At 47.3% G+C, this 27,127-nt stretch overlaps 1 long non-coding RNA gene across 5 annotated transcripts; it reads right to left on the bottom strand.

Moving 5' to 3' along the window:
- Positions 1–1,448: 1,448 nt before the first annotated feature.
- Positions 1,449–26,638, bottom strand: LOC103559123 (uncharacterized). Of its 5 annotated transcripts, none has more exons than XR_011536582.1 (6): positions 25,358–26,638; positions 21,020–23,683; positions 11,482–20,937; positions 6,895–7,081; positions 2,412–5,762; positions 1,449–1,661 (listed from the first exon to the last, which is right to left on the bottom strand). It is a non-coding gene; the product is annotated as an uncharacterized lncRNA (long non-coding RNA). The 5 variants fall into 5 exon arrangements; XR_011536581.1 differs by lacking the exon at positions 25,358–26,638 and having other exon boundaries at positions 11,482–20,536; positions 20,691–20,937; positions 21,020–25,351; XR_011536580.1 differs by lacking the exon at positions 25,358–26,638 and having other exon boundaries at positions 21,020–21,232; positions 22,311–25,351.
- Positions 26,639–27,127: the final 489 nt, after the last annotated feature.

Below are 27,127 nucleotides of genomic sequence, written 5' to 3'. Positions count from 1 at the left end.
GAATACACATCATCCCCCTGAATGCTCTCGGTGTGGCTAGAGGGGAAGTAACGATTTTGAGCTGGGAGGCTCTCCTTATCAAAGACAAATTTCGTTCATTTCCTGGGATTTCGGATAGGAGAAGAACCGATCCATATAGTTGGTATACCATCTTGACCCAATCTCTCTCTTCTTGTATCATAAGGGGAAAAGCAATTGAGAGAGCTTATTTCAAAACAAAAAGATGAGAAGAAAGCAGAGGATGATGCTCAAGGAAAAGGGATGATTTGGCGATGGAAAATTTTAGGCAACAGAGAGCATTTTATTTGGGGGCTTGGAGCCTTTCTAGGGCAACTGACATTGCCCTGTGGGGTAAACTTCTCTTCCAAGCATAAGTTCAGCTCTGCTTGTCCTGTCAATTTGACATTGGCCAGAGAGAAACGACAGCAGATAGCCTTAAGAGCCAGATGACAGGCTTAATCTTTGGCTAAAGAATCAAGGCTGAGGAGCCACATCCCATGCTGAGTATCACCAGGAATTACCAAGATTTGAGCCAGAGAGGCTATAACTTGTAACTTATACTCAGGAGTGTTTTGATCATGTATGGTTAGGCATGCAGACACAAAAATGACTGTCATGAAGGGAGAAGTTTTTCATACTCACACACCCCTAAAAATCGGGGACACGCCATGCCATGGGAGCAGCGTGCGTCACATAGGGAAGCACCAGGTTAGGTCAGGAGGCAGAGAGAGCCAGAGGAAAACATAAGCAGGGACCTTTACCGTGGCTTTTGTGGGAAAGGCAAGGCAGTGTAAGCAAGTTTAGGATCAGCTACTCTGAATAATTTCATGGGCTCTAGGGCACAGATGCTGTCCGTAGTTGTTTCCAGTAGCTGGCTCTCGGGTGATCAGGGCAGAGGACAGTGGCCCAGAGTGTGAGAGCCCAGGAAGGAGGTGGTTGGGGAATTGGTTGGATTACACGTGAAAAGCACAGTTCCAGGCAAGTCTCTACCGTGTCTAGGAATTGGCTGGCCCTGGGAGGGGCAGTCTTTCCAGGATCAGCAAGGCTCCAGATATTAAAGCATCAGAAAATAAAAGGGCATGATTAATATAAAAGTCTCAGCTCAAAGCGAGAATTGAGGATCAGGAATCAGCAACAAGGTCAAGGTGCTGGCAAACTGGAGGATAAGAAACGGTTACTTGGGGACTTACTATTCTCCAGAGAGGCCCTTAGGGATGCTTTCAAAAGGCCTCCCAGAAATGCGCTAACTCTAGCCTTCTGTCTTCTGTCTAACGTCTTAAAGGCAATGCCTGACGTTGCTCAGAAGCAGAAAATTGTGTTCCCAGCTGGAACGTCTTGCCTCTCAGTTTCCCCACAGCTCTCGTAACACAAAAATAAGGGCTAGTGGCTGTCCAAAGGATTTTTTAAGTTAGTGAAATTACATGAAAAACTTTACAAAGATATAAAACTTACACGACATTTAACTGTTATATTTAGCACGTCATCTGCATTCCAATGAAAAAATAACGACAATCCAAACTATTCCAGAGAAAGCCGGCCCTTTCTCAGCCTGTTCCTCCGCGTTCACAGAAGTCTGGTTTCCATTAGGTAGTCGTCGGATCCAGCTCCCCCTGCTGATGAGCTTCCGAGGAGAAGGCAGACAAGGGAGGAAGCTGCCAGGCCTGCAGACGGGCACGCATACAAGACAGCAATGTGCAAATCCACCAAAGTGGACCCGCCATTTTCCCCAAGATCTCCAACTCAGCCAAATCCAGCTGAGATGTTAAACAGAGAGTCCACTGGTGACAGGAAGCCCAGCCAGCTTCAAGCCAACGCGTCTGGTCTAATGAAAAGGGCTTTGGCTGGTGGCCCTAAAGGCAACAAGTACAATCCTCTGAGATGGCTGAGGCAACTCCTTCATCCCCTTTCTCTGCAGCCCTGGCAGCTGCACTTGCTCCAGCGCAAAGAAATGCTGAAGCAGCAGGACAGCTAGGACCGAGTCCACCATTCACAGAGGACAGGAAGGAAAGGGCTGTGCATTCCTTCTCAGCTTCTCCTCAGGGAGAGAGGCAAAAAGCCAGCAGCTGTGGCTTCTCACCCATTTCCATAACCATCAAAGATGTGTGCAGCCCCTCTGAGCCAGGTGCTGGGCAAGGTGCTGTGGGACATGCAAAGATGAAAATCCAGGCTCTGCCCTTTGTGAGCTTGCAGCCCAGAAAAGGGACAAGGTCAGCACAGAAGGCCCAAACAGACAGGAAAAGGGGTCAGACACAGCCTCATGGGGGAGCAATCAATGCAAGAGCCCCCCGAAACCAGCAACTACCTACTGCTGGTTGGACTGGACTGTGCTGTGGGAAGGAACACATACATCCTCTCCCACCTCGGGAATTCAGTCACGTGGGGGGAACAAAGGAAGAACAGCAAACACACACCTCCAGGCCAATGCTGTGTACACAGTCACAGCAGAGCGCAGTGAGCAGAGAGAGCACGGTGGCGCGCACTTGAGCTGAGTCTGCAAAGCTCAGCAAGGATTTCAGCAGAGCGGGGAGGAGAGGAAATCAGTGTTCCAGCCAGAGGGAGCAGTGCACGCCAAGACAGATGCAGTGATGTTCAGGCATGTCCAGGTGAGGCATGCAGCGGGAGCAGGTTTCGGAGGGCCGTGAGAGCCAGGGTGCAGAGGATAAAGTCAGTCAATTCATCCACCAGTCATTTTTTTAAATTATGGTTAAAAGCACATAAGAGAAAATTGACCATTTAACCATTTTTAAGTGTACAGCCTAGTAGTGTGAAGTATATTCAAATCGCTGTGAAACAGAGCTCCAGAAGTTTTTCATCTTGCAAATCTGAAACTCTGTCCCCACCAGACAACACTCCCCCTCCCCCCAGCTCCCCCCAGCTCCCTGTAACTCCAGCTCTATTTTCTGTCCCTATGAATGTGACCGCTCTCGGGAACTCACTTCAGTGGAATCACACAGCATTTGTCTTACTGTGACTGGCTATTTCACCTAACATAATGTCTTCAAGGTAAATCCACATCGTAACATGCGACAGGATTTCCTTCCTTTTTAGGGCTGAATAATATTCCCTTGTGTGTATATTACCACATTTTGTTTGTCCATGTATCTGTGAAAAAAGACAAAAGCACATGATTCCACTTATATGAGGCACCTAGAATTGTCAAATCCACAGAGACAGAAAGAAGAACAGTGGTTACAGGGCCTGAGGGGAGGGGGTGGGGACTTATCATAATAGGAACACAGTGTCAGGTCGGGATGACGAAAAATTTCTGCAAACGGATGGTGGTGATGGTTGCATAATAATGTGAACGTACGTGCTACCACTGAACCCTACCCTTAAAATGTCCAAAATTGTCAATCTTCTATCTATTTACCACTATACATATTTTTAAAAAAAGGTTTCCATGCTGCCAGTAGGAAAGCCTGCAAGTCTCTTCCCCTTCTGTTCCTTAATCTCATCATCTTTACGGAGAGGGGCTGACTAGATGCTTCTGGGTCTGCGGTCTAATGTTTCCATGGTAACCACAACAAGCAGCTGCCTGGCAGGCAGGATTTCACCATCAGATCAACAAGATTCACCCTACTGGTCTCCCTTCCATCCACTCCATGCTTTAAGCTGCTTCCCAGAGAGCTAGACATCAGTGTCAAATCTTGCGCCTCTCTTCTGCATCTCACACCATCATCCAGCCACTCAAGCTTGGTTTTCAAACACGCCACATGATAGTCTGCTCCCAACCAGTCTCACACGCTCTTCTCTCCACTCTAGAACACCTGCTCCTTCTCATGCCCCACTGCCCGACCTTGTGCCTTTGCTAGCTCTTCCTCTTCTTTCAAATTCTTCAGGGCTCAGCTGAAATGTCCCTTCCTCCAGGAAGCCCTCCTTTCCTGACCGCCCAGATGATGTTACATCCTCTGTTACATGCTCCCATGGCACCCTGCCTCCTCCCAAGGGAAGACTGTCACAGAACGAACCACAGTAAGGGTGAGAAATCAGGCAACGGGAGAAGGGAGTCATCCCAGATGCCTTTTACTTGAATTAGAGAGAAGCCTGTGAGCATTGTGGACTTTGGACTCAGAACCCATTGGACTGGAAACCCCACATCTCCTGCTCACAAGCTCTGTGGCCATAAGCAAGTTACTCAACTGCTCCAAGCCTCTGTTTCCTCTTCCGTAAGGCTACGAGAAAATTTCCTAACTCTCCAGGGCGTTGAAAAGAGGAAGGGAAGTGAAATATCCTGACAGCTCTTGTCTTGGACCTTTCCCCACCAGGTGATGTCCTCACCCATTCTTACCTAACACCTGGATTTCTGCCTGCACCCTACTTCCTCTCCAGCTCATTTCCCAGGTTGCAGCCAGAGTATCTTTGTAAACTGCACATGTGACAACCCCCTGGCTGCCTCTAGTCATTCTCCATGCACATGCACAGTTGGTCCCTGCTGCTCTCTCTGGCCTCATATCTCTTCCGCCGCCAACCCCAGGTCCACCTCCCTGATTCCAGCCACACGAGTGCCAGCCCCAGGCTCTCTCCTGCCTGTGAGTCTTCACACGTTTCTCCTCCTCCATATGAAAGACCATACCCTGTCCCAGCTTTGCCTGACAACACTTATTTGTCCTCAGGTCACTTCTGTGAAGCCTCACCTGACCGCCACCACCGCATGCACAGGTCTACCTGTGCGCCTGTAGACTCCTATCCCTTATTAATTGCTTTTTTGGTGTGCATTAAAATTGTTTTTAATTTTGGCTTTAACAGCTTCATTAATGTATAACTGACATACAATAAACTACACATATTTAAGCATACAATTTGATAAGTTTTGACATATGTACACACCCATGAAAGGATCGCCACAATCAAGAAAATGAATTTACCTATCACCCCCCAAAATGTCCTTGTGTCCCCTGGTAATCTCCTCCTGCCCTCCTCCACCGGCTCTCATTTGTAGGTAACCCCTGATTGGCTCACTATCACCATATATTGGTTAGCATTTTCTAGAATTTTATACAAATGTAATCACAAAGTACATACTCTTTTTGGCCTAGCTTTTTTTTTACCCAGCATAATTATTTTGAGATTCATCCATGTAGTAGCTAGTTCATTGGTTTTATTTTTTATTCTTGAGTAGTATTCTTTTCTATGCATGTAACACAGTTTGCTTATCCGTTTTTCTGTTGATGGACACGTGCTGTTTTCTGTTTGTATGAACGTATGCTTTCATTTTTCCTGGCTAAATATGTAGGAATTCAATGGCTGGATGATATGACAGTATGTCTAACTTTTTTAACAAGCCACCCAACTGTTTTCCAAAGTGGTTGTAGCCTTTTACATTCTCCCCAGGAGTTTGGGAGTTCCAGCTGCTGTCCATCCTAGTCAGCACTTGTATGATCAATCTTTTCAATTTCAGCCATTGTAATAGGTATGTAACGGTGTCTCATTGCGGTTTATTGCATTTTCCTAATGACTAATGATGTTGAAAATCTTTTTTTTTTTTAAAGATTTTATTTTTTTCCTTTTTCTCCCCAAAGCCCCCCAGTACATAGTTGTATATTCTTCGTTGTGGGTCCTTCTAGTTGTGGCATGTGGGACGCTGCCTCAGCGTGGTTTGATGAGCAGTGCCGTGTCCGCGCCCAGGATTCGAACCAACGAAACACTGGGCCGCCTGCGGCGGAGTGCGCGAACTTAACCACTCGGCCATGGGGCCAGCCCCTGTTGAAAATCTTTTAATGTGCTTATTTGTTGTCAATATAGTATCTTGTTTGGTGAAGTGTCTGTTCAAAAAGTTTTAAAAGAAAACAAATTGTAGAAGTTAAATCTGTTAGGCAAATTTTTTTCATGAACTTAATTTCTATGCTTTATTCCACTATCTAAAGGTATTATCACAATTTTTTCACATCTTAAAAATTTGTGGAAAAATATTCACAATATGAAATTCACCATTTTAACCATTTTTAAGCATACAGTTCCGTGGCATTAAGTACATTCACCTCGCTGTGTAACCATGACCACCATCCACCTCCAGAATGTTGTCGTCTTCCCAAACTGAAACTCGGTGCCCAGTAAACACTAACTCTCCATTCCTCCTCTCTCCCCAGCTCCTGGCACCCCCACTCTACCTTCTGTCCCTATGAATTAGACTACTCTGGGTACTTCAGGTGAATCATATATTTGTCCTTTTGTGACAGGTTTATTTCACTTAGCATAATGTCTTCAAGGTTCATGCATGTTGTAGCATGTGTCAGAATTTCCTTCCTTTTAAAGGATGAGTAAAATTTCTTTGTATGCATGAACCACACTTTGTTTATCCATTCATCCATCAATGGACACTTCAGCTGCTTCTACCTTTCGGTTATTGTGAATAATGCTCGCCACGAAGATGGTTGTACAGATATCTGAATCCCTTACTAATTGTATTTTTAATTTTTAATATATTTTTAGTTGCATTTAATGGCTATATCCTATTGCCTACATCAGCGCCCGACACACAGTAAGCATTTAATAAATACATGTGAAGTTAACAGCCAAATGACAGAATGAGTGAATGGATAAAAGAGCAAATCCCAAATTGGACACCAACTCAGACAGAGCTGGATCATCTGTCCTGTGGGTGCCAGTCAGTTCCTAACGCCAGGATGCTGAGTCAGTTAAGGAAGTGATCTCTTTGGGTCCCATCCAAGAAGTGAAAAAAACACCTCCCATGACTCGGCTTGTCACCCTTGCCTCCACTTGGAGGCCCAGCTGCCTGAAGCCTCTGGGTTAGTCACAAGATACTAACTCAGAGGGGCATAGCTGAGCCTACTCAGAGAAGGAATTCTTTCCTCTGAGACACCTGAGGAAACCCTCACTACATTCCTTCCCATGAAATAATAATAACATTAACAGCCAACATGTTTGCGTGCTTACCTTGTCAGGTGCTTTCTGAACCGTATCTTATTTAATTGTTAAGTACCCTTGAATTAGGCACTGTAAGACTCCCCACTTTACAGAGCAAAAAACAAAGGCACGGAGAAGTTAATTAACTTGCCCATGGTCCCCCAGCTGGTAAACGGCACGGCCAGGGTTTGAAGCCAGGCACTCTTGACTCCAAAATCTACCAGGAAGAAGCAAAAGACACAACTAACCAGTCAGGCTGAGAGCACTTTTCAATGAGTTACATTGAAGTTAACCAGGGTCCCCTTTCACAATATTTTTTTCCTAAGTTTAAATAGTATTTATTAAATAAATTTTAGAAAACACATAAAAAAAATTTTAAGTCACACAATCCCACCAAAAAAGATAAGCACTCTTGACATATTAGAATGTTCCCTCCCAGCCTTTTCTCCTTGCTTCTACACTTGAACCGAGGTGAAACAAGGAGTGTTCGCTCTCTCAAGACAGCGCAGCAGTCCTCCCGCGTTGACTGTCTGCCGCTGGCACCCGCTCCTCCCGCCGTCCTTCTCCTCTGCAGGTTTCTAATGTATTCCTGCCACATGACACAATAAAAATGGGATGCTGGTTTCTAGTAATGACGATGGCAGCGGACACTGAGTGCTCCCCCAGCGGCACTGCGCTCAGGGGGCACTTCACACACGGGACCCCAGGTAGCACTCATGGCCACTGCATCACTTGGGGACCATTACCGTGCTCACTTTACTCATTTACAATTAAGATTTACTTAATCTGAGGCTTAAGATTTAACACGCGGCTCTTCTTCCCTTTCCCTTCCTGAATCAGTCAGTCCTAAAGCCACTGGGTGAGGCCTAGAAAGGTAGGTGTCGACACGGGAGGTGGAGAGGGGTCTAGATGGAGGTGTCAGAGCCCCCTCTTCACTCCAGGCAGGTAGAGAGAACATCTACAGGAGGGCAGAAGGCGGTTTGATGCAGGGGGTGTCAGTGTCAGGGGTCAGACACTGAGCAGGGTGAAGAGAGCCCACAGTGGTGTGGGGATTATGCTGGTGTGCGGTGTCAAAACCCAAGCAGATGCACAATGGGAGTCCATGCAGGAGGAGGGGCCGGCCCTGGGATGAGATCCCAAGAAGCATGAGGGAGACGATTGTGTGTGCGAGCACGGTGCTGGAGCCCAAGGCAGGTGAGGGCAGCATCCACATGGGGGAGGGTGCTGGTGGCAGTGGGAGATCGGTTACATAAAGAGGGGTGATCAACAGGTAGTCACAGCACAGAGAAAGCCAGCCGGATTTCTCCCTGCTGGAGAAAAGGGTTATAACTAAGGAAAGGGAAGAGAGTAGAATGAATCCTGCGGTGCTGGATCGAAATTGAGGCATTGGTGTGAGCTCATTGTTTTCAATAGCACAGGTAGAGAAAGAAATAAGCATACACGTACAGATGTAAACATGTGAAGGTATCTTCATGTACATCCCTAGCTCTGTCCACTGACAGGGCCCAGGAGCAGCAACATCCCAACTGTAATGAGCACAGCCTCCCGCTAATCTTGGTTTCTAAATCCATTCTCTGCTAAAAAGAACCAGTTCTACTAGGACCAATGGCAGAGAGAGGATAACGTGCCTAGCATATTCTTACACTATTCTTATAACAAGGAAGGAAATGCTTAAAGGTTGATGGGACACTTCAAAAGGACAAAGAAGCCAGCTTAAAGGGGTTCCCACTGGCCCAGCAGAGGACAATTTGAGTATCAAAATAAAAAATTTTGTAATCCATTGCAACCTATTGAAAAACATAGGAATCCATGATTCCACACTCATGTAAATAAATTAAAAGTTTGATGAGGATAAACACCTGTTTTCATATAGTTTCAAAGGTATTTATATAGTTTCAAAGGACTTCCCTACAAACTATGTAATAATTACAAAGGAAAAAGTAACTTTAGAGTGGAGAGCCCTTGCAGATACCATCTTAATCAAATGATGAAAGCAAACATCTCAGAAACGGGACAAATTGAAATCAGGGGGCGTCAGATAAGATGAAGTGAGAACACAGTTTCCTAGGCTCCTCCAGAGACAGCTGAGCTGTGTTTGGTGAGGCCTGCTGGAAAATTTCGTCTCTTCTCACTTGACTACAGCCGGGCCGGAAGGAAGAGGGGTCTCATGAGCCGTTTTACTCACTCAGTGCTGCATTACGGGGCTGACACACCAGCCAAGTCTGCTCAGCATCCCATTATGAAAAGCTCTGCGGAAAGGCTGCACCTCCCCGAGTGAGCCTGTCATCCAAGCAGGGCCTGCCTGGAGAAGGCTGGGGCCAGGCTCGGGAGGGCCCGGCTGACCAGCGCACTTGGGAGGAGAGAAGGTGGACACCTGTTTGCATTTATGGCCACATTCTGCAGCTCAGCCCTGAATGTTCCATCAGTCAAGCTACTTCCTAAATCACAGTCCCATGTTTGGCAAGAAGGGAGGCTTCACCTGCCCTGGCCAGCGTCAGGGCGTCACAGAGCCACACTCTGCCCCTGGGGAACCCCAGTGTCATGACAGCTGTCTGCCAAGTCTACCACACCTCTCCAGCCTTTCTCTTCCCCTGCCTGGGGGGAGTGCCACCATCCCTGCCAGGCTCCTTGTGGCTCCTCCGTGTTGCTTCAGCCGTGCCAGGGCACTGATGTCACTGGGAGACTGCACCCACTCCATCCCGAAAAAATGGCAGTCCCACCCACCAACTGCCTGGACATGGGAGAGGCTATTTAAGAGTGCACCTGCCCTAAGGCAAGCTAAACAGCCAGTGCCTTGCTCCCAATTTACAGGTGAAGAAACTGAGTCATGGAAGTGACTTACCAAGGCATTCTTAACACTTCAGTGACTCATCGAGGTCAGAACCCCAAAAAGCCCAACCCGCAAGCTGCGTGACTTCAGGGACAGCACTCTGCTTGGCATGTGCGGGCCTGGCTGGTGCCAGAGCTTCTGCCTAGGGCTCTACTGGGGCAGCTGTGGGATCCCACCTCTCAGACCCTGCTATGTTTCCACCATTAGAGCTGGAATCCCCAAACCAACACAGACTAGCAAAGGAAGGAATTCTGCCTGAGGATAATCTGGATGGTTCTATATACCTATGAGAGAGAGAAAGCCATCAACTGTGTGTCTCTGTGAGTGTTCACCCATTTGGATGCAATCAGTATCAGTAAGTGTCCTGTGTGATCTGTAAGAGTCCTTAACAAAGAACAGACAAGCTGAGATCTAAGTCTTGGTGCAGCCCCAGTCTGTGGCAGGATGTGCATCCCAGACGCAGGTGGCGGCCAGGCCAGCGACTGTTCTATTTGACTCTGGGAGACCTATTCTGCTGGACTCTATTTGGCTCTTGGCTGTTTTTGTAAAGTGTCCAACGATGCCTCACAACTCCCTTCTCCTTCCAGGAGGGAAAAGGACTAAGTTTGTTAAGCAGCACCATGCTAGGAATGGCACCCCAGTTTCACCTACACTATAAATCCTCACACCAGTGAGCTATTGTCCCACCTACAGCTGAGGACACGGAGGCTCAGAAAGGCTACCTTGGCCACGCCACACGGCTGCTGAGCGCAGGAGCCCGACCTCGCAACCGCCGCACACCCAGCGGACTGCAGGGCACCGAACTGGCCCGGGACCTTTTTGGCTCCCCTCCTACTCCTCCAGTCCTCAACCCCAGCAAGTTCGTGCCCCCTGCCTCCATCACCTCATGCCCTCTGCCTGGGGCACCCACATCTCCACCGGGCAGATCGCCCCCATCTTTCAAGGCCCACGCCTCCTCCGCCCTGACGCTCACAAACACCGCGGTCAGGCCCCCTCAAGAACCCCCTATAGCTGCCCGTCTCCCGGGGCCCTCCTGGTTGCCTTGTATTCCAGCTCCACATCCCACTCACCCGGCACCGCACTGAGCACACAGTAGGCCCCACTATGGGTCACTGAGTGCCCCATCCCTCCGCCCGGGCCTGCAAGCGCTGGGGACGCAACTCAGACGTCCGTCCCCTCGGGCGCGCGATCCAGTAGCCCAGGGCGGGAAGGGCGGCGGCTGTGAGAACGGCCGGGGAACAACCGAAATGCCCAGAAACGTGCTGTGACCGGAAACCTCCTGGGCACAGCGACTGCGCTCGAGCCGAGACTCTGCAGGCGGCTGCGAACCCGCTCCGGGCCTCGCGCCCCAGCCGGCCCGCGGCGGGTCGCCGCCCCTTCCGGAAGGCCCTCCTCCCACAGCTCCAGCTCCGTCTTTTCTCCTAATGGACCAGTAATGATTCACCAGGAACACTGTCCTCCGCGGGATAAGGGACGCGGCTGCCGGCGCCCAGACCGCAGCAGGGAGGCGCCCCGGCGCCCATCCCCTCCTCCCCGTTCCCCCTTCCCACCCCGCCTCCTTCCCCTCTCCTTCCCTCCTACTCCTCGTCCCTCTCTCCCCTTCCCCTCTACCTAGCTCCTCTCCTCCACCCCTCCACCCTGCCCCACCCTACCCGTCTCGCCACACTACGTCTCTCTCCCCCTCTCCTCCCCCCTCCCCCCTACCCCTTTCCTCTCCCCTCCCCTCCCCCCTGCCCCTCTGCTCCCTTCCTGCCCCGCCCCAGCCGCGGCCCCGGCACCTCGCGCACCCGGCGGCGTGGTCTCCGGGGCACTGCGCGTCACCGCTCGTCCCACCTCCTTCCCAGCCAATCAGTCCTCCCCTCCGCACCCGGCCTGTCCTCCCTGGGGAAACCTGTGGCCGGAGATGCAGAATCGAGTACAGTGTATGCAATAACCGTGTGAGAGGGCAGCTCCGGGTACAGAAGAAACCAGAAGATGAGGGTGGGGGTGGGTTCCACACCTCAGTCGTATAGCCTAAATCAGCGAGCTGGAAGTAGTCACGTATGTTTGGCACTTTATGACTTACAAATGCTTTTCTATAAATGATCTCATATGGGCCTCAAAACAACCCTGCGAGGCCGGTGTTACGGTCTCCTTTTCATAGAGGAGGAAATTAAAGCGCGGCGAGATGAAGTGACTTGCCTGGGGTCGCAGGCCTGCGGCGGAGCCCGGTTCGGACCGATGCGGACCCAGGCCGGACTCCATCGTCCTCCTTCTCAAAAGCCCAGGGCAAGTTGAGGGTGATTTTCTCGATTGGCCCCTCTTGAGATCCACTCGCCCGGAGTTCTCTTTTAGAGTTTCGATGGTGTAGGAAGGGAAAAACAGGGGAAGATAGCTGGAATGAGAGGTGCGGTTTAAGGCAGGACGTTTAGGTTCCGGAAGCCGAGAGAAAGGGGTAGATCCAAAGGGTTACCATGGGATTTCTTCTGCTACAAGGCTGGCTGATATCAGGGAGGAATTTGCATTTTAAAAAGAAAGCCAAAGACAGAAAAGCCTTGGGAGCTACGAAGAACGGCAGAAACCCTTGGCAGACATGTACTTGTGAGCGCCCCCAAGTAAGCCCAGAGGACCAGGCTCCGCGCGCTCCCCGCCTCGCTGTCCAGCGCCGCTCAAATCCCAGCGCTCAGAAACAGCGCTGTGAGCGCACGCCCGGAGCGGACGAGCGACACAAAGACCAAGCGAGGGCGAGTCCGCTGCGTGCGGGCCCTGCTTCACCAGCGCGCTCGCCCCCAGCCTCCTCGGAACACACGGCGCTCGCATCGGTGCCTGCGGGCCTTTCCATTAGCCGCAGCGGCCTCCTCCAGGAGTCTGCAGAGCTCGCGCCCTCTGGTCAAAGGCCTCCTTCCCACTGAGGCCTCCCTAACCCCTTCACTGCGTCTTTCGCTCCCTAGCAGTTCTCAGGGTCTGAGCAGGGCTTCCCATACCTCAGGGCGCCTGCGCGTCACCTGGACATCTCGCTCAACACAGAGGCGCGTTCAGTTGGCCCGGGGTGGGTCCCCAAGTGTCTAATACTTCCCACATTATGCTGCTGCTGCCTCTCTGCCTGCATCTGTGGAGGACACTTTAAATAGAAAGGATCTAAAATGCTACATTGTTCGTATTTATCTTGTGTTACTTTGTCCTCCCTGCACTGGAAGCTAAGTTCCAGGAGGGCAGGCAGTTGGTCTCTTTTGCTCCCTACCGTGTCCTCAGTACCCGGAACAGGACCTGGCACCCGGTAGGGCACATGGTTATTTATTGAGTGAAAGAAGAAAGGAGTGAATGAAATACAAGCCAAAAAAGAAAGCAGAGGTGATAAGTCTAATGTCATACAAAGTAGAACTCAAGGTGAAAACTGTAAATGGAACAAAAGTTTATTTTGTATTTATAAAAAAGGGAAGAAATAACATTCAAAAAACTTTAGATCTTGAATGGTATGATATCCACTTATTTAAAGTAAACTATCAAAAGAACAAGGAAAATTGCAGATTAGAAACTCTCACTCTCTCTTGGTTACATCTCCGAGGCAAAAGGTGACGTGGAAGACCTGAATAAAGAAATTACCTGGATTTAAGAGCTCTATATTTACCTTTTTATTGTGGTTAAAATATACATAACATAAAATTTAGTATTTTAGCCGTTTTTAAATGTACGGTTCAGTGACATTAAGTACATTCACATTGTTGTGCAACCAACCATCACCACCATCCCTCTCCAGATCTTTATCTTCCCAAACTGAAACTCTGTGCCGGTTAAACAACTCCCCATTCTCCCCGCTCCTCCCAGCCCCAGGCAACTGCCATTCTACTCTCTGTCTCTAGGAATCCCGCTACTCTAGGTACCTCATGTAAGCAGAATCATACAGTATTTGTCCTTGTGTGACTGCCTTATTTTACCCAGCATCATGAGCAAAAAGACTCATCCATGTTGTAGCATGTGTCCGAATTTCTTTCCTTTTTACGGCTTAATATTATTCCATTATATATGTATCACATTTTGTTTATCTATTCATCTGTTGATGGATGCTTGAGTTGTTTCCACATTTTGGCTACTTGTATAATGCTACCATGAACATGAGTGTACAAATATTTGTTTGAGTCCCTTCTTTCACTTCTTCTAGGTATACACCCAGAAGTGGGGTTGCTGGATCATATGAGCCATTCCTTGTTTAACTTTTTCAGGAACCGCCATGCTGTTTTTCACAGCAGCTGTACCATTTTACATTCTCTCTAGCAGTGTACAAGGGTTCCAACTTGCCAACATCCCTGTCTACACTTGTTATTTTCTTTGTTTTTTTAATAATAGCCATCTTATTGGGTGTGAAGTAGTATCTCATTGTGGCTTCGATTTGCATTTCCCTAATGATTAGTGACGCCGAGCATCTTTTCCTGTGCTCGATGGCTATTTGTATATCTTCTCTGTAGAAATGTCTATTCAAGTTCTTTGCCCGTTTTTGAATTGAATTGTTTGTTGTTGCATTGTAGGAGTTTGTTACATATTCTAGATATTAATCCCTTATCAGATATGTGATTTGTAAATATTCTCTCTCATTCTGTAGGTTGCCTTTTCATCTGTTGATAGTGCCCTTTGAAGCACAAAAGTTTTTACTTTTGATGAAATCCAATTTGTCTATTTTTTCTTTTGTTGCTTGTGCTTTTGGTGTCAGATCCAAGAAATCATTGCCAAATCCCATGTCCTGGAGCTTTCTCTCTGTTTTCTTCCGAGAGTTTTATCACTTTAAGAGCTCTGTATCTACCTTTACAGAGAATAGATATTCCTTGTGAAAGCTCAATACATTTCAAAAGTGGAAATTGCCAAGACCACAGTATCTAGCTGCAATGCAATAAAAACTAGTAATTAACGTATGAGTAATTGTGTATTTGAAAGTTGCTAAGAGTGTAGATCTTAAAAGTTCTCATCACAAGGAAAAAAATTTGTGGCTATGTGATGTGTTGGATGTTAACTAGACTTATTATGGTGATCATTTCACAATATAAACATGTATCAAATTATTCTGTTGTACACCTGGAACTAATACAATGTTATATGTCAATTACATCTCAATTTATTTTTATTTTTTATTTTATGTTTTTTTTCCCAAAGATTGGCACCTGGGCTAACAACTATTGCCAATATTTTTTTTTCTGCTTTTATCTCCCCAACCCTCCCCCCCCAGTTGTGTATCTTAGTTGCACGTCCTTCTAGCTGTGAGATGTGGGATGTGGGACGCCGCCTCAACGTGGCCTGACGAGCAGTGCCATGTCCGCGCCCAGGATCCGAACCCTGGGCCACCACAGTGGAGCATGCGAACTTAACCACTCAGCCACGGAGCCGGCCCCTACATCTCAATTTAAAAAAAGAGATAACAAAAAGCCGCGGAAGCTGAAGCAAGTAATTGGGACTTGATCTCTATAAGGGTTGCTGTACTATCTCTGTATTTCCTGTGGAGTTCAACATAATGCCCTCGCATAGTTGATGTCAATTAATGTAATGTGGGTCAAATAAATAAGTTTCTCCTAAACACACACACACACACATTCAAATAGCCTTCCCACCCACCCCCCACCCCACCATCAAAAAAAACCAAACTAATAATTAATGACAAAAGATTAACCACTTGGAAATGTTAGAACCCTCTCTCTAACTCTTGGGTCAAAGAGAAACTCAAGACTGAAATGATAGATTGTCTGGAAAATAATACTGCGAACATTTACATATGAAAAATAAACTTAAGGAAATCAAAAGGAAGAAATTAGTGAGGCTAAGATAAAAATTAATTATTTAGAAAATAAAAAAATAAGAGTGAACATATACAAAAATAAAGGGTTTTTTTTTTCTGACTTATAAAAATGGATATAAGGGACTGCCCGGAACTGGAGGAGAAGAGCAGGTGGTGCCAAGGAGAAGAGGAAAAGGAACGAAAGCAATACTGTCTTCTCGCCCGCTGCCTCCCACAGCCTGAGGCTGCCCCACTCGGAGTTCAAGTCTGACAGTCCAATCACATACGAGGTTTGTGAACGTGGACAAATGACTCAACCTCTCTGAACTTCAGTGTGGTCATCCGACTAGTGGGGAAGATGCCTACTTTTTAGGAGGGAGGAAGAAATGAGATGCTCATTGGAAAGGACTCCTGATACAGGGCCTGGCACATGGGGATGGTTGTTATTATGTTGTTGTTGTGAGAATAGTAATATTTTGTTTCACCCTGTAGGAGTTCCTAAAGAGGACAACATGAGTGGAAATCCCAGTGCCAAGCCAGGGGCCCTGGTCACCTGTGACAAAGGGAAGAAAGACGTCTAGCAGAGCCGCAAGCCAGCCCAGGCCAGGAGGCCCCTGCTGGCCAAGACACAGCATTGTGTTCCCTCCTCCTCCAACCTCACCCCATGGAGGAATGAGGGCAAAAATGAAGGTCTCACCATCCGTACAGGGAGGGGCCTGGATTAGCTGTCCCTGAGGTTTTTCCCCTGGCCTACGTCAGCGATCTCTGAGGATGAGCAACATAAAAGGGAAGCTGGCTGGAGGGAAGTGGGGCAGTTTTCCAGCTCAGATGCTAAGAGTGACAGCAGTGGATATTTATGGAGTCACAACCCTGGTATGGACCTCAAAATGGTTTTAGCTTCTTGCTTGCCTGTGCTGGGAGAGGGAGGAGCAGGCCATTTTGGAGCACTAGGCAAACAGGAGACTCCTTGCATCCTAAGGCTTGTAAAGGGAGAAGCTGATGTGTGACAGAGTCCCAAAGGAGCAACGCCCAATGGCCAGCCATCCTCAGCCTTATGGTCCCAGAGGCTCAGAACAGTAGAGAAATTCTAGGTGCTGAGCCCAGCTTATTCACTTGGGCAACCTTGCTCACTGACTCTTATCTCCTGTGGACCGGTGAGGACAGAGGGGCAAATGCCAGATTTCTGAACAGAATAAAGTAGGGGTTAACAGATATACGTCCATCAAAACCACATGAACAGTAAGTCAACAGCTGCAATGCCTGTCCATTGTGGAAGTTGCCCACAACATCAAGATTGCCAGGAAGAAGCTGGTATTTCCAGCTGGGGCCTTCTCTCCTTGCCCTCATTTGGGTAAAGGCAGAGAAAGAACATTGCCTGGCAGCACTTGGGGAATCATCCCCCACATTCCATAATAATCCTCTTCAGTTATGATTTGGGCGAGTTGCCTCTAGGCCTCAAAGGATGGGCCTGTGACCCACGACTCCTGTGGAGGGGTCGCCATGGACCTGGGGGTAGAGCTTTTTCTGAGGTTACCCTCGTAAACCTGGATGTAATCAGGGCAGGCGGAGGGTAACTTAGCCATGCCATGGAGAGTTCCTTCCTGAGCATGAAGCAACGCTGAGGACAGGAGAGCCACTCCCTTGTGCTTCAAATTATGCAAGTAGATAAACTCCTTTTTTTTCCCCTTAAGTCAAAGGTTGTCTGACAGTTTCAACTAGAGCAGGCCTAATATACCTGTGGTGGGTTGAATTGTGTTCCCTAAAAAGATAAGTTCAAGTCCTAACCTCTGGTACCTGTCAGTGTGACCTTGTTTGGAATTAGGGTCTTTGCAGATGTGATCAAGCTAAGATGAGGTCAGTTGTATTAGGGTGGGCCCTATAAGACAAAGGAAACTTGAGCACACAGACGCACCCGGGGAGAAGCCATGTGAAAATGGAGGCAGAGATTGGAGTGACGTACCTACAAGTCAAGGGACACCAAGGAGTGTCAGGAGCCACCAGAGGCTAGGAGAGAGGCATGGAAATTCTCCCTGAGATTCTCTCTCATAACCTCCAGAAGGAACCAACACTGCTGACACCTGGATTTTGGACTTCTACCTTCCAGAACCATGAGAGAATAAATTTCTGTTGTTTTAAGCCATCTGGCTTGTGGCACTTTGTGACAGCAGCCCTAGGAACCTAATACAGCCTCTAGCAGATGGTGTTGAGCATGTCATGACCTCCTATCTCTTCCTCCCAAGAAACACACGCAAGAGACTTTTACAAAGCGTTATTGGTGGTAAGCCATATTTTACCCAAAGATGAAATTTGGGTAGCTGCTTTCATCAGATCCTGGCCTCTTGGCCATCCTGCCCAACTCTTCCCCCAGCAATATGCTGAAGGAAATCTGAGTGCAGGCCCTCATCAAATCTTGCCTGGATTGCTATAAATAGTCTGCCATCTTTTTCTTTCTTGGTCCATCCTCCATACTGCCACTTTTCCCCCAATAAACTGATTTCATCATTCCTCTTATTAAAAATCTCCATTAGTTACCCAGGCCCTATAGAAAAATCCCAAGCTCTTTAACACGTCATTCAAGAACCTAAAGAATCTCATCTCAACTTCTCTCCATCTTGTCTGCCCTCACTCACTTGCCACACGTCCTCTACTTTGGTGATACTAAATTATTTGATCCTAAATATTCCATACACTTTCACAGCTCCCTGTTTTTTGCAAATGAAGGGAGAATTTTCTGGTAAATGTTTCGTCTGTTAGTTGGCTCACTTAGGAGCCACTCTCAACCCTCTTCTCCTCCCTACCTTCCTATATAGAGACTGGAAAAGTCAAATCCTCTCTCTCCCAGCCTCCATTGCTGCTAAGGGTAACCACGTGACACAGTTCTGGCCAATGAGATGTGAGGAGAAATCCACAGGAAGGTTTCTGGGAAAGTTTTTGCTTTCCTGATAAAAGGGGAAAACATGGCTGGCACTGTCCTCCTCCTCATCGTTCTCCTTTGAATGTGGACACAATGACTGAAGCTGCTGCAGCCAACCTATGACCATAACTCAAAGGACAAGAGAATTCCAGAAACTTCAGCCACATTGTTGAGCTAATGTGTCATTTTGAGTGCCTAACCCTGGACTTATTATAATAAATATATAATACATATATTATGTGTATCTATAATATTTATTTACTATTATTTTTTAAATCACTGTTAGCAAAGCATTCTGTTAGTTGCAGCTGAACACATTTCTAACCAAAACATTGGTAAGCTGTTCAACTTTCTATATCTTTCTGGGTAGATTGCTACTTCCTGTGAGAAGTAGTCCCAAACTTCCTGGTTAGACTGTGGCTTCCTCCTCTAAGCATCAGTGACACTGGACCCTTAGCTTGGATGCAGTACACATCATGTTATGATTAGTTGCTTACTTCCTACAGCGGGCTACTCACTCTGACCTTAGTCTTGCACATATCTGCCCAAGGCATGCTGGGCCTGAGCAGAGTGGCCTACACAGAGTAGGGGCTCCGAAAATGCGTTGCAAGAGAAGAATTCCATTCACAGGAGCACATCACTATATTATAACCGCTGGCTGGGTTTCTCACCCTTTGAGATCGACAAGACAATGACTGACCCACCTCACTGGGTCATTTCAATTCCTCCAGCAGATGCTTGCTGTGCTTTCATGTAAAAGATGCTGTGGTACACTCTACACAGAACAAAAAGAAAGGAAGGGCATATCTTGTGCTTTAAGGGAATACTTTAATACGGAAGTTAATGTTTCCCTTGCGTGAGTCTTAAATAACAATACAGCCAAAGGGGTGGAAGCAATACATATTTGTTCACAACAGTTGCTCTCAACCCCGGCTACATGTTACAATGACCTGGGAGGATTTTTTTTTTTTAAAGACTCTGGAAAGTTTGATAAAATCGGTCTGGTGCTCCCTTCCCCACTCCATCTCATTTTTTAAAGCTCCCTAGGTGATTCTAGTATGTAATCACAGGTGAGAACCACTGACATAAGAGAAGGAGAGGTGGAGGCTGGGAGGCTTTTGGAGGGCTAAGCCTTGAGGTAGAGGGGAGTGTGGGCAACACGGGATAGGGGTATTGGAGGAGGGGGGGAAGCTGCGCGGGGTGGCGGGAATGGAACGTCAGTCTGACTGTCAGCCAATCAACCAGAATAGTTGGAGAAGAAGGTTCTAACAGGTCAATACTGGGAGATGCAGCCAGAAATATAAGTGGACCTGTCTGGGAAGGGCTTTGAATGTCAGGCCAAGAAGTTTAAACCATCCTGTAGGCAAGGAACAGTCATTGGTGATTTTTATGCTAAGAAAGTAGCGTGATCAAAGAGAAATTTAAGAAGATAATTCCGTGTGCAAGAGGCATATAGACTATCTGAATTATTAAATAACGATACATTCTCCTAAGATATTTACACCTGAGCTAAAACAGCCACCGATGAGTTGTCTGTGGATCTGAGGTTTTCCCAGGTTAATCATCCTTCCCTCAACCTCAGTTTAGAGCTCTTGTCCAGTCCAGACATGTTCAGACCTAAATGCTGTTCCTAACGTAATCCCAAGTTTCTTTGGAGTATCAGCAGTCATGCTTCTTTCATTCTTTTCTCCCTAATGCCTATCACAGTGCATCATAGTATCTGGCACCTTTGAGGTTCCCAAGAAAGGTTTATAGAAAGGAGGGAGGAAGGAAGAAACTTGCCACAAGGTGAAGTCCACATAACTCAAGTAGGCTCGGCGCCAGGGCTCCCAGGGACAGCTGGGGCCTCAGAAACATGGGATGATAGCGAAACGGATGAGAAGGCTAGACCCAGCCAGGGCTGACAGAAATAGCCAGCATAGGGCTAGCCTCAGGTGTGGGTGAAAAACAGGGCAACCTAGAACATGACAAGGGCTGTGGTAAGCCACCAGGAACTGATGGAGGCTGGTGGCCAATGATGTCGATACTTGCGAAGGTGGGGAAGGCCCTGCCAGGGGAGGCTCCAGGCGGCAGATGTGCTGAAGGGCAGGTGGACAGTGGAGCTGCAATCCCAGCTGCTCAGCTGGGCAGGAGGCTCCTGTTCAGGGAGAATGCCCCAAGAGCTCAGCAGGATGTCAGGTCCAGAGCAGACCTGACGTGCCAAACAGAACGTGGGGTCAGAACACCAGTGGAACGATGGGGCCATCATGGCAGGTAGGAGGGCCAGGTGGTAGGTCAGAGGGCATAGCATCTGAGGTTCACCTGAGCCCTGGGCTCATGGCAGCAGGGAAAAGTTTGGACCCCACCTTGCAGTGAGTGTAATACAACCAGTCCGCTATGGAGCATTGACTCAGGGGCTGCAGGCGGCAGCCCAGCCAGCACAACGCAGCTGATCCAAGTGGAGAGGTGAGTCCAGACCACATTTGCTGGAGATGGCCAATGCCGAGATGCCTGTGAGAAAAACCAGGGGTGATGGGTTTGTTTTCAAGACTTAGCATGGGTTCCAAACCAGTGAAATGAAGACTATTTTCCGATCTTCTCTCTGAAAGAGAACTAACGAGATCAATAGCCGTTTGCCTGCACTTCACCACTGCAGGACCACCAAGCGTCCCACCCTGCCCTTGTTCATCCCCACCTTGCTGAGCCTGCACTGATGTGCTCCCTCCAGGGTCATCATGCAGCCAATAATAAGCCCCAGAGGCGGACACCATCAGGAGACCATCTGAGGAGGCAGCGCAGACAGCATACCGTTGGAAAAGAGCCCTCGTCTGGAGTCAGAAGACCTGAGTTCCAGTCCTGACTTCACCACTAATTCACTGCATGTCCTTGAGCATGGTACCCACAGAGTCTGTCATTTAGGACAAAAGCAAAATGGTCACTTAGAGTTAGTTTCCTAAAGACCACCACCTTCCTGTCTCGCCAGCCTCTCAGGACACGTCTACCAGGCTGATTTGGTAACTGCACTGCATCACGCCCAGGAAGAGGAAGAGGGAGCCTGCTGGGAAACAGGGTCAGACAGCAGGCAATCACACTGCACTGTGTGAGGCAGGAGCTGGGGGGCCCTATCCAGAGCCACTGCCAGCCCACTGCAGCAAGGGGGCGCCACCCACAGCCCCCGTGTCTGGAGAGTGACCCTTTACTGACAGGAGCCCCACACAGCTACAAACTGATTGATACAGTGTACGAAGCTGATGTCTTGCCTCAAGGAGGGTCAGCTCTGCAGTGCGGTTTATGTTCCAGAACTTTCCGCCTGGGGATTAAGTCATAACTAAACTTGAGACTACAGTAATGTGCTGCATAATGATGTTTCCGTCAACAAAGGACTCCGTGTTCTACGGTGGTCCCACAGACTAACATCTAGGTCTGTGTAAGTATGCTCTACCACGTTCGCACAACGACGAGATCGCCACACAATGCATTTCTCTGAACGTGTCCCTGTCCTTAAGCAGCACGTGACTGAACAGTGTTGCCCGGCCCTGGCCCTTCCCCCTTTCTATCCTGCGTCCGTCTCTCCCTTACAGGTTTTTCCTGGAGAGCACCCTCTTAATAAATCACTTTCACAAGATTATCTGTCTCATGCTCTGCTTCTAGGGACTTGATCTAAAACACAATGCTTTGAACAAACAAAGGTAAAATGCCATTGATGGTAAAACATAAATGAGGGCAAAACATATATGGGAGTATAGGAAGTCAACTCCCAGATTCATTTAAAAAAAAAAAAAAGGGCTATGTAAGTCCATTTGTGGGGGAAGGAAGTAGAGAAAGACCAGCTTCCTGTTTGTCCCTGAAAGACAGTAAACTGAATAGTTCCCTGGTCTTGAAACCCCATTTTGCCTGATTCATTTCCTAAGCATAGCTGGGCAGCCGAGAGCTTCCAAAATAAGGATCGGTTCCATTTTCCTGAACAGCACTGGTCAATGTCTTACCTGACTCCTGCAAGTAAGAATATCCTCTGTTGAATGTCCCTCTCTTAAAAGCTGCAGTAAAAGCAGCAGGAGCTTCTTTTAATGAAACGCCAATAATGAAGGCAATCCTTTCCCTTTGAGAGACCAGACTGATCTGTTAAGAGTCTAATCCAAAAAGTCTACAGAGGCCAAAACTAGCCAAACTCGCCCAGCCCGCAGTGGCCACTCAGGTTCCAGCATGATGACACAGTGAAAGTCATGCTCATGAACAGCCCTCCTGGGCCATGTGCTGCTCTCAGGCACGTCAGTCAGGTCTCCTAGCATGCTGGGTAATGGCACAAGCTCTGGAATCAGCATGCACGTGTTTGACTCCTGGCTCTGCCCCTTGGTGGCTGTGTAGCCTTGCCTCAGTGTCCTCACCTGTCAAACTAGGGGCTCATGTATTATTAAACGCATTAACACTGGGAATGAGCTAGGAATGGTGTCTGGCACGTGGTGAGCTTCAATACATGTGAACTCATTATTATCCTAACAAGTAATTGCTCATTCATTTGAGGCCACTTGGGTCTCCACCACCAAGTAGCTACATGTATCTGAGCAAAACACTTAAGCACTTCAAGCTCTGAAACACAAGGCTGAGTAGGATGGCCTCTGAAGTCCTTTCTGAACCTAAAATTGAATGAGTCAATGACCTACTAACACCAACTTTGAGCTCAGCACAGTTCCAGGTCCTGGACTGTAATTGTAACCAGGACGTTTTTCTCATTTATTCATGAAACTTGTGATGAATAATACCCAACTTATGAATGTCCATCAACCAAAGGACACTGAAACGGGGATTTGCTTAAATAAGCAAAAATATTCAGGAGTGTTGTTCATTAGGGGAAAAAAAGGAGAAAAGCAGTAGTAGTAAAACCTTGGACATTTCAAGCCAATATGTTTCATTGTTTTAGGGCCTCTTTCTCCTTCCAAGGAGCTTAAGTCCTTACCAGAGATTATCTCTTGCCATGGTACCATGGCAGCCAAGCCTTCACTGTTGAACTTCGGTTTCCTTTTAGAGGAGGGAGTCTTGGGTGGAGGTCGGACTCAAAGCCCACGGCTTGGATTCAGCCAGCTCTTCCTTCAAATCCAGGCTCCATTACTTGCTACCTTTCACAACTGAGTCCTTACCTAACTGAGTCCCCCTTTCCTCCTCCACAGTAGGATAACAACACCCACCTTTCAGGGATGTCATGAGATTTCAATGAGAGAACGCATGCGTGTTAGTCTCCCAGTGTTGCTGTAACAAAGTACCACAAATCCAGTGGCTTAAAACACCACCAATTTATTACCTTACAGTTCTGGAGTTCGAAAGTCTAAAATGAGTCCACAGGGCTGTGTTCGTTCTGAAGGCTCTAGAAGAGAATCAGTTTCCTTACCTTCTAGATGCTGCCTGCATTCCTTGGCTCGTGGCCCCACACCACTTGGTCTTCTGCTTCCATCATCACATCTTCTTCTCTGACTCTAATGCTCCCTCCTTCCCTTAGGAGGACCTTGTCATGACATTTGGCCCATCTGAATAATCCAGGAGAATCTCCCCTTTTCAAGATCCTTAACTTGATCAGATCTGCAAAGTCCCTTTTACCACGTGAGGTAACAAACATATTCACAGGTTCCAGGGACAAGGACGTGGAGATCTTTGAGGGGTCATTATTCTGCCTGCTCAGTCTGTAAAGCCCTGGGGCAATAATTCCCACGCACAGAGTAGATGCTTCAAAAATAGCATTTGTTTGGCAAGGATGGGGGAAGGCAACAGCGCTATAGCAATGAACTCACGTGCTACAGCATTCACTGGTCAGCTACCAATTGCCAGACACTGAAACAGGCCCGGGTGTTCAAAGACGAGTGCTTCACTGTCTAGGATGATGCAGACACTTACAACATATGATAAATAATACCACTGGGATCGTTACACAAGGATCTGAGAGCCCAGAGGAGGGGCGCCACAGAGACCCAGCATGCCTTGCTGCTGGCACCAAGGCTGCAGTTGAACGCACGTCGTCCCAGGCGCAGCCCGAGCACCTCCTCCCTTTCCGGGCCGGCTGGAATGCGCTCCCTGACGGGAGACGTAGATGACCCAGCTGTTATTGGACCACACAGTAAACAAGTGGCTGAGGCACTTCTAAGTATTGTCAGCTGTGTCCTGCCTCAAGTTCTGTCAACAAACTGATTAATTTATAACTAGGGTTAAAACTGCTAAGATCAAGTTAACCAATTCTGCCCATTTTCCTAAGAAGAATGAGACACTTCAGAAGTAAATATGGTAAACTGGAGGGCCGTATGGGGGTCCCATGGAGGACATGCCCGGACGGTGGACTGTTCAAGACAGTTGCCCATAAAGTGAGCTTGCCTCTCGTTGAGGCGAACGTGTTCAGAAGATAATGACGGACGTTCGCTGAGCCCCTGCCACTGCTGGGCACTGCTCCCTGTTCCTTACACGTGTGTGCACAGTGAACCTATGAGGCAGACACTATTACTATCTCCCTTCCTTTGTCTTTATTGTGGCAAAATACATATAACATGAATTTTACCATTTTAACCATTTTTAACTGCACATTTTAAAGTGTACACATAACCATATTTAAGTGCACTGTGGCATTAAGTACATTCACATTTCTATACAACCAACACCACCATCCATCTCCAGAAATTTTCATCTTCCCAAACTGAAACTCTGTCCCCATTAAACAGTAACTCCCTGTTCCCCCTCCCCCAGCCCCAGACAACCACCATCCTACTTTCCATCAGTCTCCAAACTTCACATGGCCAGCTTTTCCTGTCTTCAGGTCTCACCTCCTCAGGGAGACCCGCTCCAACCGCCCTGCTCTCCTAGTGGGCCTCATCTCTCTGTTAGATCCCCTATTTACTTTCTTTATAGCAATTACCATTACTGCTATTATTATCTTATTTTTTATTATAAATAAAGCATTATAATAAGACATAAACATTGTAAGATATATTATAAAATAAATCTATATATATGTCTTATTTATTTCATCCTGCTGTAATCCATAAGAGCAGGGACTTACCTGTCTTGCTCAATGCTGAAACCCCAGTGCCCAGAACACTGCTGTGTCAGTTTGTTCAGGCTGCCAGAACAAAAGACTAAGTGACTCAAACAACAGAAATTTATTTTCTCATAGTTCTGCAAGCTAGAAGTCCAAGATCAAGGTGTCAGCAAGTTTGGTTTCTTCTCAGGCCTCTCTCCTTGGCTTGTAAACGACCATCTTCTCCCTGTGTCCTCACATGGTCCTCCCTCTGTGTGTCTGCGTCCTAATCTCCTCTTCTTATTGGGACACCAGTTATGTAGGATTAGGGCCCACCCCAATGACCTCATTTTATCTTAATCGCCTCTTTAAAGTGCCTGTCTCTAAATACAGTCACTTTCTGAGGTGCTGGGGGTTAGGGCTTCAACTCTAACCACATTCAATTCAACATGAATTTTGGGAGGACACAATTCAGCCCATAATAACTGCTTAATACATAGTAGACATGCAACAAACATGCTGTTGGATGAATGATGAAACTATGAGCATTCCAACAGAAAAATAAATGAAGGAGATAAGTTGAAAAATCATAAAAGAAAAACTCAAATGTACAGTAAACTCGTTATAGTATCTCACTAGAATCAAAAAAATACTAATTAAGACAACAAGGAGATACTATCATTGTGTCTATCAAAACGGTCAAGATTAAAAAGAACAGACAAAAGCCACTTGTAGGAGTGTAAATACAGGAAACCCAGCCCTTTGATATCTTGCTGGTGAGAGTGTACTTGGAACACATCTCCTGCAAGGCAGCCTAGCATTACGTACTTTTCAAAGTACAATGTCTGCAGGGTGAGCAGACTTCCTTAAAGAAGTAACCTGAAGGGCAGGTCTTAGTCAAGTGAAGGGAGAGAGAGGAGCCAATGAGGCAGAGAAAGCAGTTTATGAGAAGGCCTGGAAGCCGGAACGCACTGTACCTTCAAAGAGGTGGGAGAGTAAGGAGGGGAGGTGCCTGATCATGCTGTAATAGACTTGATATATTCCACCTGGGGAGAAGGGGCAGCGAAGCAAGTATGGGTGTTACGAGGTTTTGGCTAGAGCAGCTGAATGGTGGTAATACTTTCCAAAGGAGATAAGGAACAGGAGGAGGAGTTTGAGGAGAAGAGGTTAATTTCCATCTTAGGTATGTTGAATCTGAAGTACTGTGAGATACCCTCATGGAGAAGTCCCAGGAGGCAATCAACATACATAGATATTATCTACATAAAGGCAAAACTGCAAGCCAGAACATATAGATGAGAAGAAACTGTCTAAGTAGGCTGTTAAGGCTACCCAGGACCTGTTCACCCAGCCCCAGTCACTAGGGTCCTAAAGCAACAGAAATCAAGGCAGGGGTCATGTGGCGGCCAGGACATGGGAGATGCTACAGGCTTCATGGTGACCCCAACACCATGGAAGTTGACCACTGTCCCTACATAAGGCTGATTCTGAGAGAAAAGCTTCACAAAGATTTTAAGGACTCCAAAAATTATAATGCAGTATCTCCTGTAAAGGCCCCTGCCCCAGTCCCAGACTCCTCCCTTCTCAACCCTGTAATCTCTTACATAGAAATTGCGGTGGGGGTGGGTGCCTTATGAGAAGACGCAATTTTTCTCTTTTTCATATGTGTTGAAAAACCTTCTCCCAGTTTAGCATTTATCTTTTGACTTTGTTCATGGTATTGTTTTATTGAGATATAATTGACATACAACATTATATTAGTTTCAGGTGTATAACATACTGATCTGGTATTTGTGTATATTGTGAAATGAT

The sequence above is a fragment of the Equus przewalskii genome, chromosome 2 (assembly GCF_037783145.1).
Source record: "Equus przewalskii isolate Varuska chromosome 2, EquPr2, whole genome shotgun sequence".
NCBI classification, from domain to species: domain Eukaryota; kingdom Metazoa; phylum Chordata; class Mammalia; order Perissodactyla; family Equidae; genus Equus; species Equus przewalskii.
The sequence above is the reverse complement of the archived record's forward strand: the minus strand, read 5'-3'. Positions and strand labels throughout refer to the sequence as shown.